Here is a 10,917-nt window from a genome sequence, read left to right as displayed (position 1 = left end):
ATCAGTGTATCTTTTTTTTGTGTTGACGCTTGATGATTTTTGGTACTGCTTCGCATAAGGCATCAAGTGGACTTGTAAAAGAAAAAAAAATACACCGAGGAACTCTTACACTGGCTGGACTTTTCTCTGTGGCGATCGCTGCACAAGTGAGGTTTCCTGTTTGCAGGCGTTCTGTGTAGTATTTTTCGAAGGCTATATTTCTCCTGATGAGCGCGGAATTATTGTATTATGGCTTTTGGTTATATATATCTTTCCTTGAACGAATCAGTGAAAAAAGTCACGGTTTCACCTCAAGGGCGAAGCATTGAATGCCTAAATAGCACGAAATTGGAATGTCACTGGAAGAGCGGCAAGCGGCTAGAAACTTGCTGCGCGCTGCTCAAGCACAAATGACGCAAGAAAAGAAAACAAACAAGGCGAGTGCGAATCAACAACTGTCACAGCTCGACACATGCGCGCGCAGCTAAAACACAAAGAAGGAGGCACGGAAAGCGCAGAAGTATCATGGACGAGCGCGAACTGGCACATTTTTTACTTCAACTAACCCCTACTTTGGCTCTTCTACCTAGCAGATCATTCTTTTCGCAAACGCGGCCGCTGCAGGAGCAATGTGCCTTCGTGTGGCCTAAGCTTCAACGCAAACTTGTGGTGAAAGCACAAACGTACAAAACTCTCTCTCAGAGATAATCGCGCAAGCACGGTCGACCACGCCCTGCACATCAAAGTACAAGTCGAAGGCGCACTTCCGAACTTCGGCGAAACACTAAACAGTTTTAGAATTGGGGATCCACAAAATTTACGAGCCCCAGACGCATGCGCAGAACGCAAAACCACTCTCGTACTCTTGCGCTCGCGTTGTCCAAGACACCGCAGCGCATTCCTTTGGGCGGCATATAAAACCGCAGAGCACACAAACTCAAGAAAAAATAAAGCCGGCGTTTGGCAGCGGCACGTGAAGCCGCGACTCGCGTTCCCCGCATGCGTGGATTCTGGTCACTAATATAAAATTCATTTGGCTCCGGTTGGTACATATTCCTGAGGCTAATATTACCGCGCAAACGCACTTCTTTGTCCTTCTTACTTGCTTACTTCTTTGTCCCTGCACCCATCTGAATTTATTTCAAGTCTCCACCTATCTGTACACTATCATCCTTGTTACACGTTTTGATTTAGTGCTATTGTTGTGTGCGCATGTGCGGTAAGTTTGCCTTGGGCTTATTGGCGAATGAAAGAATAAGCAGTTGTTAGTCAGCGCTTGTGTCGCACTTTCTTTCTTCGTGGGTGTCTTGGCGTTTGCGCTGTAATTTTAGCCTCAGGATGGATTCTGATTGCGGTGTAACGTATACTGTGGTACTGGTTCAGCCGTCTCGTATCTTCGCTCCTGTGGCATAAGTCTACAGAACCAAAACGTTCCCACTAGCTCGCGCCACCACGAGCCTCTGGACGCTCTTTTTCGCTGGCCGCTGTCCACGAGGAGGAGGAGGATACAACTTTATTGACGCCATGAAGTGGGTCAGGTGAGGGGGGGGGGGTTCAGGGAAGAGGAAGCCGATGGGCCCTCGGGCCGCTCTAGTGGCCGAATGTCCTTGCGCTTCGGCGACCCTTATGGCCCAGCACACGATCCACATTTGGTCGTCCGGTCGGGAGCTGCGCAAGCGGCCTCTCATCGCTCCTGTCTCTCAGTCCCCGCAAAGGGGGATTTGGCTTGTACGCATATCGTCATTGCCCACGAGTGGCGCGGCGCTGCGACCCTAAAATGGAAAATTAGCGTGGGTCGCCAGCATGCGACGCAAACGCAGCGCGGGCAACGATGCAGCAAGGCCCGCGTCTCACATAATTTTAGTTTCGCCACCTGTCGCGTCCCGTGCAACGCCTCGTACGTTTGTATTCTGTCGTTAGTATTCTGGAGTACGAATGAGGCATGGCGTAATTATCTAAGGCAGCGAGCTGCGGAGCGAGGGGTCGCAGGGTCGAAATCCCAGTGGAGGGCTTCGGAACTTTTCCTTCTGAATTATTTTTAGTTTGTGGCTTTTATTTGTACATACATATATAGATATCCGGGGCGCGAAGGCGACGGCAAAAATCCGCCCGTAGTGCCCACATAATTGCTATTGCAATAAATCGCAAAGCTGGGTAATGCGACATAATAGGGCAGACTTGTTGGTTGAGTGCCTCACCAGAATTGAGGCACTGTGACGTTGAGTTGCTCTTGAGAAATATCACATGACCGACAGTGTTCTTCAAAGCATGAATTAAGTGGTTTGATGAAGTGTGGTCTGTTAAGTAGTGCTGTCATGCCTTATATTTTGGTTTAATCTGATGGCATATATATGTGTTCAGGTGATGACCTAATTTATAGAACGGAGGAGAGGGGTTAATAATACTCATCGGTGAATAGATACGGTTTGTTTTAAAGAACGTATAGACTCTATCCGCCGATGTTTTAAAAAGCGCCACCTTGTAATGCTGTGGAAATATGATGTGACGCAGTAAAACGGACGCACCAGCACTGACTACAACGGCACTGAAAAACAGCGTACGTACTACATATAAACAGAAATACGTCATACACAATATATCAGAAACTAGACCCGAAGACTGCATGTCATGATGACGTGCAACATAAAAACTTCATCTCAATTTCTAACAGGTTGCCAGACGGCTGGCTAATAGATGCACTTCGTCCGTTACCGAGAAGGTACGCTTCAAAGTTTTACGTTTCTTGCAGTCTTTATGTCCATATGTCACGCGACGCTACTCCATAATCACTTCTGCACAATCGGAGGCCGAGATTATGTACACGACTGAGACACCGAATGTGGTACTTTAGTGCAGAGCAGTAAAAACACAACGATATTCTAAAATCTTGTGTACAACACAGCGGTAAATATGTAACCGGCATAATTGATCGAACTTCTGTGCTTATAAGGTAACACTTTGAGAACGTTCAGTGTTCCATTGGACTTCACTTTAATTTGTTTGTTTGAGCGAAAAAACCGAGTTCCTTATTTTTATGAAATGTGACTCCTACAAGTTACTCTTCTTGTTTTAACGTCTACGCGACGCTGTTCAATTTCAGAACTGGGCCGGACTATAACCCTCCTTCCTATACGCACTACGATCTCTTCTGGTTCCACACAAGAAGGGGAATATTAAGGGTTCATTTTTCCTTGCTAGACAAAACAATAATGAGAATAATGAAATAACTCATTTATTGTCACTCTGATTAACTGTTACAGGCTTCGGCTAATGTCGACTATTGCTTACTAATATTGATTAACGGCGGCCAACTATACGCCAATGGTGGCTAACGAGCGGCCTGTCTGGGCTAGTCGTTGGTAATGTTGGTTAACTTCGGCGAATGTTCACTGGTATCAGGTGCTCAAGCTGTTGGATAAAGGCCAGTGAGTGCAGGTATGTTGGTCAGGGTATGTTGGATAAAGGCCAGTGAGTGCAAGCAAGTGCTGGAAAATATTGGCTAGAACTGGTTAATTTTGGTTTAATCTCAGTTAGTGTTGTCCACTGATGAAACGGACGCCTACCATCGAATGTGAATGCCAAAGTTACATTATACTATAAGCTGTGCCTTCTGTGGACAAAGTAGTAAGCTACCCTCTAGTGGCAAATAAGGTGCATTCAACGTGTCTGGTAAGCCCTCGTCATGCAACGAACTCCTCAATTTACATGAGCACGTCCATCCACCTCACGACTTTTGGTTCAGAGGCAAGCAATGCATTGTAGGCAGCTTCTCAATGAATGTTTGGTAATATCGATTATCACTATAGACCGATTTTAGGCAAATACTTATGTTACAAGCTGCCATTCTAGCGTCGCCTGTGCGAAGTCGGCGACGGGAATGACAGCAAGTTAGGTCGCTCCTTACGTAAGCAACACAGTGAAGAGATCGGAGACGTGTGTGGGAAACAAAACAACTTTACTCTTGTAATATTGCAGCACAAGGAATCTAGTACAACACTTAATACCAGCTAACGAAATACATACAAAATCAATAAATCCTCTAACAGAGATAAGCATTAGAAACTACACAAAACTAACAAACAATAGAACAATAGATGAGAAAGTTCGAAGATATAAACAAGCAAAGGCATACGTGTGATGACCGGCAGCGTTGAGTCCACGACGATCAGATGCGAGAAGTCGAAGAGAGTTCTGGCACGACTGCGATGTCGGTGGTGTTGCAACGCTGGTGTTTCCGGGAGGCTAGTGCTTGAAGGCGATCTCGGGCAGGTTGAGCTAACTCGAGGGGAATTCTCGATGTCTACGTTGCAGACGTTAAATTCGCGTCACAACTAGACGAACGAGTTTAGGTGGCCAGCCGATAGAAAGCCACACTAAAAACGTCTAGAAAGGTACTTGTTGATCTGCTTGAACACCATGTTGGTCAGTAACTAGATTGCTTAGCCGGGCAAAATTCTGCGCTTGTCACCCTTCGCGTGGCCCCATTCTCTTCTTGGGGGAAAAGAGATCTCTACATGGGTCCAATCATGGGCGTTTCATTGTTACCGACTCTGCCCTAAAGATATATCGGCGACACCCCTCTCAACTGAGCGAGAGTGACTACCTGTTGGAGTGATCTCATACATCTTCTCCACCAGCAGTTTAGCAGTGGGAATGGTCAGTTTGCTTGGCTCTCAGCCGGTGCATCTTGAAGTCTACAGCTTGTTCGGGGTACATCGCTGACTTCCCTGACCCTGGCGACGCCTCCGTAGGTACAGAGGATCAATCGTTGGCGGCGAACATTCGAAGAACATGCCATTCAGCATTTCCCGGCTCAAAAGACAACTCTTTCATGAGCAAGCGGTTCTGCCAGTCAGCGGGGGAGTGCGGCGTCCATCGATTAGCCGTGACGCCGGGTCGTAACAATGGCAGTCCGTGACAACCTATTTTGTTCCTTACGCTCCTATTGGGTCACTTTGGTATATGAGCATGAATTAGAGGCTAAAGTGGGCTTTTATAGTGTTTTTGTAGTGCCTATAAACACGTATTTTTGGCGTTCGTGCCTATATGCGCATAAGTGCTTACAAATGCCTATTTTCAAAACTAGCGTATATATAAACACTATTTCACCCCAAGTTTCGCTTCCCGGTGCAGTTTGAGCCTGTTATTCATAATACCACGCTACATTGACTGCTCGGAACTCTAAAGGGTTCAGATAGTCTTTTAGTTCAACCAACTCCCAACGACGGCCAGCAGCAGCGAAATTGGACGCGCCGGTGAGCATACGCCGCCGTGCGAGATATGCCGCGAGCGGTTGGCGAATCCGAAATTGTGGAGAGCCGCCGGGGAGAGTAAAGCGCAAAAGAAGAAAGAAAAAAATGTGATGTGCACGCGGCTTTTGTTTAGTTTGTAATTTACTTTATAAGGTCTTCACTTCCAAAGGACAAAGTGGTTCTGAGCGGTTCGACGCGGCGAACAGGAAGAGTTCTCTCCTTCTGGTAGTTTAGCGATCCGATTGTCTGCTGCTGCTATACCCTTGTCAGTCATGCCGAAAAGAAGGGCACAGGGTCTGTGCTGATTCGACAGTGGACACTTGACTCACCATGCTACAGAATAAGCGGAGAGACCGTGTTCTGCAAGGCTGTGTGACCAAGGACAATTGCACAGCTACGTTCCATTATTGGTGCCAGCGTACCACCATAAACAGTAAATTGTTTTTCCTGTCGTATATAGAGGTCGCACACGTCTTCCTTTGAAATTATTTGCGCTTATGTAAACATTTCTTGTGCCTATAATTGATTATTCAGGCCTAAAACGTTGTTGTACCTGCCTATTTTTGGCGCCTAAAACGTGCTTTTTTATTGCCTAAAATCCTGCCTCTAATTACCGCAGCGCATGGCATTGGCGGAATTTTAAGTCCGTAGCACTTTAGGAGCCCGGTGTGCTGTCCATCCATAGATCTCATGTGGTGTGATCACGCTCAAAATCATGTGGTCAATGCAGGGCTAAAACAAGGCTAGTAATGCTCAAAACCACAGTAATTACCGAACGAGGTCTAAAATAATACACTCAGCAGAAATATCCAAACGTAATCGCAATAATTAACCGGAAAACACTAAAAACGCTTCAGAAGTCTGCGGCTGACTCCTACGCCGCGCAAGAGGGGCGCCACCTCCTCGCCGAGCGCACGACTTCTCCTCTCACCGGCGCTGCTCCGGCGTTACATCTGACGGGGGGAACAACCTAACGGAAACCGCTGCAGACGACCCGTATCTCAACTGCCGGAACAAGCAGGAAGTCGATAAAGAGCATCAAAAAGTAGCGCGCATGCCGCACACCGAGTTTGGAAATACTTCTAACAAGGTTATGCTCATTCTAGGGCCACCCTCTATGCTTACCTAAAACATTATTGCCATTGACGGTTCGGTACAAGGAGCAGTGGGATCTCTACGAACTGGAATCGCAAGGTGCTCGTGCTGCGCAGTTCCTCAAGTTTCACAGTAGTGAAGCGCGGGATATAGAACTACAATCACTACACAAGATTTTGCGTTTAACAGACTTTGGTCTTCCAGGTCCTCTTGTAACGACTTTACGTGATTGTAAAGGTACAGTGTGAATATTTTACCTATCAGTATTTTTTTCTGTTATCATCTTTTACGCATAACATCTAGCTGCCCCCTACATCAAGTATTTTGAATACAAAAGTTGTAGGATGTAATCTTTAATAAATGAAGCACGAGAAAGGACGAAACGCTAAAGTGGGCTGCAGACAAGACTCGAACAGGGAGATACGCGATACCCGGAAAATAATTTCACACACCCTCCGTGACTGCTCTTGTTACCTTCTACAACACCGCGTAAGTAGCGCCTCATAAGCAGCGTTGGACGATAGACCGCTTTAGGGGTACGTGTTAGGGCCATAGAACGCAGTGAATGTGCTTTGCGAGCAATAACAGCGTTTTTGACATTGTTTGCGGAGAGTGTACCTATGTCAATGTTCTTGAACGGATATTTGCGCTTTGTGACTTTCATTAGGTGCAGCGCATTCTTGCATGAAAAACGATTGTCCACTGATAATATATTTGGCTCCACAGCTTTTGCATCAGGAATATTATGAGCCTTTATCAATCGTCATTCCATACATGGGCTCTACTGGTAGGGTAAGTGGATGACTAAAGATGTTTGTTACGACACCGAACGTGTACTAGTACCTGTTCGACAGTCTAGTGAAGCTGTTATTATGATTATAGATGCATCTGAAAGTGACGTATCCGTGTTGGCCGAATGCCCTTAAAACTGTACAATCCTAGGCGTTTATATTGCAAATTGTTGTGTCATCTGGGTCGTGGTATATATGCATGACATAGGGAAAGCTTTGGCGCTGCTGAATTTCCTTGTGCAGGTTGCAATGTTCTCTGAAGTCGTATCCACGTTCTCGGAAGCATCGATACCATTCGACACATCTAAAATATCGCGTATAAACATAGTGGGACATAGCATCACTATTAGACCACTTGAAGCCTTGCTCATCAGATGTCTGAAATAGTGATTGCCTAAAGGTACCCGCTGTAGAGATGTAGTATATCATAGAAATAAAACATTTTTATACACATTCGTGCACAATTACAAGGTTATCCAGTTGGGCACAGTCTACTTTAATGAAGGAAAGAGCTTGGTATATTGTAATGATCCAGAATGTGCTTGCTACAAGGCCACTGTGTATAAGTGTTTTCGCTTTCGCGAAATGCCATTTATGAAATGCATCTGCCAATTGTTTTCGCGTAGGATACGTTCTTTTACTGTGCTTTTACAAGCCACCATGATCTCTCTAAGCCGGCGTAAGAAAAACGAAATTAAGTGGAATCATTGGTGACCCAGTGCCCATGTTCCTGATGCCCATGTGTTCTAATTTTTGGTCTGCGAGCTCAGCGGAACTTAAAGCCACTTCCGTTTTGCGCACTTTCCAGGCAATCTCAGCCCGCATGATCAATAAAACGTGTCGAATCAAGAAAAGCTCTTCCAAGAAGAAAGATATATGCACGCTTTGCAAAAGAGCAGAATGGTTTTAAGGCTATTTATCAAAAGCCACGCGGTCCCTTATGCATTGGCCTGAGACGATTCGAAGGCGAAAGCCATTTTCTGGTCAGTTGACTATACTCATGCCCCGCCCCTCTTTCCGAAAGCTTTCCACACCCAACGTTGCTCAACACTAATCCAGGATCTGAGGCATTGGACGTCGTCTGCACCTCGCGTGGTTTTGCAGTGTCTCCGAGATCGCCCACCTTTGCGAATATGTCAAGTGATGACTCATCAGTGATGTCACGCTATGTGACGTCACAAATGTTGCAGACCTGTGGCGTCATCGTGGCGTCATCACGTGGTCATTTTTGCATCACTCGTCTTGACCCCGACGCCACCGTCGCCGAAGGTCGCTTTTCGCGCTTGATGATGCATCTTTGGATTTAGCCTTAATAGTTAAGGGTAGTTAAAGATGCCATGCTTGTGTTGGAGGGGGAGCATAGTTGACGTCGGGCGCATTGCAATAGAATCGGAAGGAATAAATGCAAGTTAGGAAAACCCGGCACGGTGACATTCTCGTCAGATGGTACTATGTACCTCTGCAATTCTTTTGCAATACAATTTGTGCTAGAGCAGCTGCGTGAAAGCAGATTCTGCTGCCGAGCATTTTGAGGTTAAACGCTTGAAACCTCTGCAAAAAGACCTGACATGAGAGAATCACAGACAGGGATATGGCCACTCTTGGAAATAACATATTTCACGAGAGGTTTGTCCAAGGGAATTCGAAGAAATGCAGACGCAAATAGTTTTGATCGAGCGTTTACTGTGTTTGAAAGGCTTTTTTACTTTTTAATGTCCTCTGGTGTTTTCGTGCAAGCACACTCTCAATATAAGAGTTGCTTGATAATTTACTGGTCTTGCTAAACATGCACTCATGGTGGCTAATGACTACGAAGAGTAGACAATGACCTATTGCTATACTCAATTCATATAGTCGAATCTAAGTCCTGTCATAGGGAGATTTCGGCTAGTGGTCACTATAGACATCTAACAGGAATGCAGGTAAATGATGTGGGATTGCCAAAAGTAGAATTACCATAAATCACCTACATAGCATCAAAAGATGGTTTTCCTTTACATTCCTAGATTTTTTTCCTACGTGCATTGTATATTTTGCAAGCCGTCTCTGTTTTATGCTTTATGCAATGTAGAATCAAGATTCGCAGGAAGGCATCCGAAATTTGCAATGCAGCAATAGAATATGCTAAATTTATGCTCTCCATTGTCTTGCAGGTTTTGATGGTGCTGCAGGGTTGCATTACCGCACCTTTTGTAAGTCTTTCAATATTAGGTCTGGCTTTTCCCTGTGTCGATACCAAGGTAAGCCATTGAAACTTAATGAGAGCAGCATTATGGGCTAGGTGGTATTCCATGACTTCCCTACAACGTACTAAAAACACACGGACAACAGAGACGAAGACACACCCAGCTGGTTGCGTCTTCTTCTGTGTTCTCCATGTGCTTTGTAGCGCAGTCGTACTGAAGCCGCAAAAATTTTGCGAAAATGATTGCGTTAGGGCTCTCTAACATTCGCACATTACATGAGATATGCTCAAAGAAAGCATGGTCCTACAGGCCTGTGTCATTCCACTAATGCATTCAAACCGTGAAAGAAAACGAACCCAGATCGATAGGCTAGTCTAGACAGGCCTAGACTGCTTTAAAACCACTGTGCACCAGCTCTTCTGCGTGTACCTGGAAGAACCTGAGCGCAATTTTCGAGCAAGAATCGACACTTCGTTTGTGTCCCACTGTGAGGTGGCATAGAAACGTCCGGAAGTGTGCGAAAAACGATTCAAGACCTAATAAAAGAAGGTTAAAGTAGGACTAAATATAAATGTATTGTTGTGAATGTGTATGTGTCAGTTTAAGTTGAACCCTCTGTGAAGAAGAAGATGCGCCTCCATCCAGCAGCATCGCCAACGCTCGGCTCGCTCGGCTCGTGTTTCGGATCGCCGCTGTGCCTCTGGACGCTTCTTCTCGCTTGCTTGCCGCTGACGACCATTACGTCTTTCAACGACCAATAAACCTCTTCACATTTGGTGGAGGGTGCTGTTCATCCCCGTCGCTACACCCTGGAGCTGCGTAGCCGGACGCTACCGCCGATCATGACTGACCACGCAAACCCACCGGCGCCTTCGTCCCTGTCCGTCACCTGCACCGGGCTTCCTCGGCTCCGGGACCCAAAGGTCTTCAGCGGTGCAGATGAGACCGACGTGGAAGACTGGCTTGACCACTACGAACTGGTGAGCGCGCATAATAAGTGGGATGACCCCGACAAGCTAGGCTACGTCATATTTTATCTGACTGGCGTCGCCGAATTGTGGTACAACAACCACAAACAGAACATCCCCACATGGACCGTCTTCAAGACGTCCTGCTCTGAAGTATTCGGTCGACCAGCTGTCCGCAAGCAGCGCGCAGAGCAACGCTTGCGCGTCCGCTCACAGCAGACTGGAGAAAGCTTCACAAGCTATATTGAGGACGTCGTCGACCTTTGTCGACGTGTCAACGACACCATGCCCGAAGCTGACAGGATCAAACAAATCCTGAAGGGCATTGACGATGGCGCATTCCAAATGCTCTTGGCTAGGAATCCGGGCACAGTTTCAGAAGTCGTCAGCTTGTGTCAGAGCTACGACGAGTTGAAGAAGCAGCGCGCTCTGACTCGGCAGCCTCCACGGGGTGGCGAGTCGCTGTGCAGTCTCGACACCATGCCTGACCATTCGACGTTGCTTCAGCAGGTTCGAGACTTCGTCCGCGAGGAAGTTGCCCGCCAACTTTCCTTAATGCCTTTTACTCACGAGCCTACCACCCGTCTGCCCACCCCGCTCCGCACTGTTATTTCGGAGGAGGTTGCCCACGCTGTTCCCCTTGCGC

This window comes from Rhipicephalus sanguineus, chromosome 4 (assembly GCF_013339695.2).
Source record: "Rhipicephalus sanguineus isolate Rsan-2018 chromosome 4, BIME_Rsan_1.4, whole genome shotgun sequence".
NCBI lineage: Eukaryota > Metazoa > Arthropoda > Arachnida > Ixodida > Ixodidae > Rhipicephalus > Rhipicephalus sanguineus.
The sequence above is the reverse complement of the archived record's forward strand: the minus strand, read 5'-3'. Positions refer to the sequence as shown.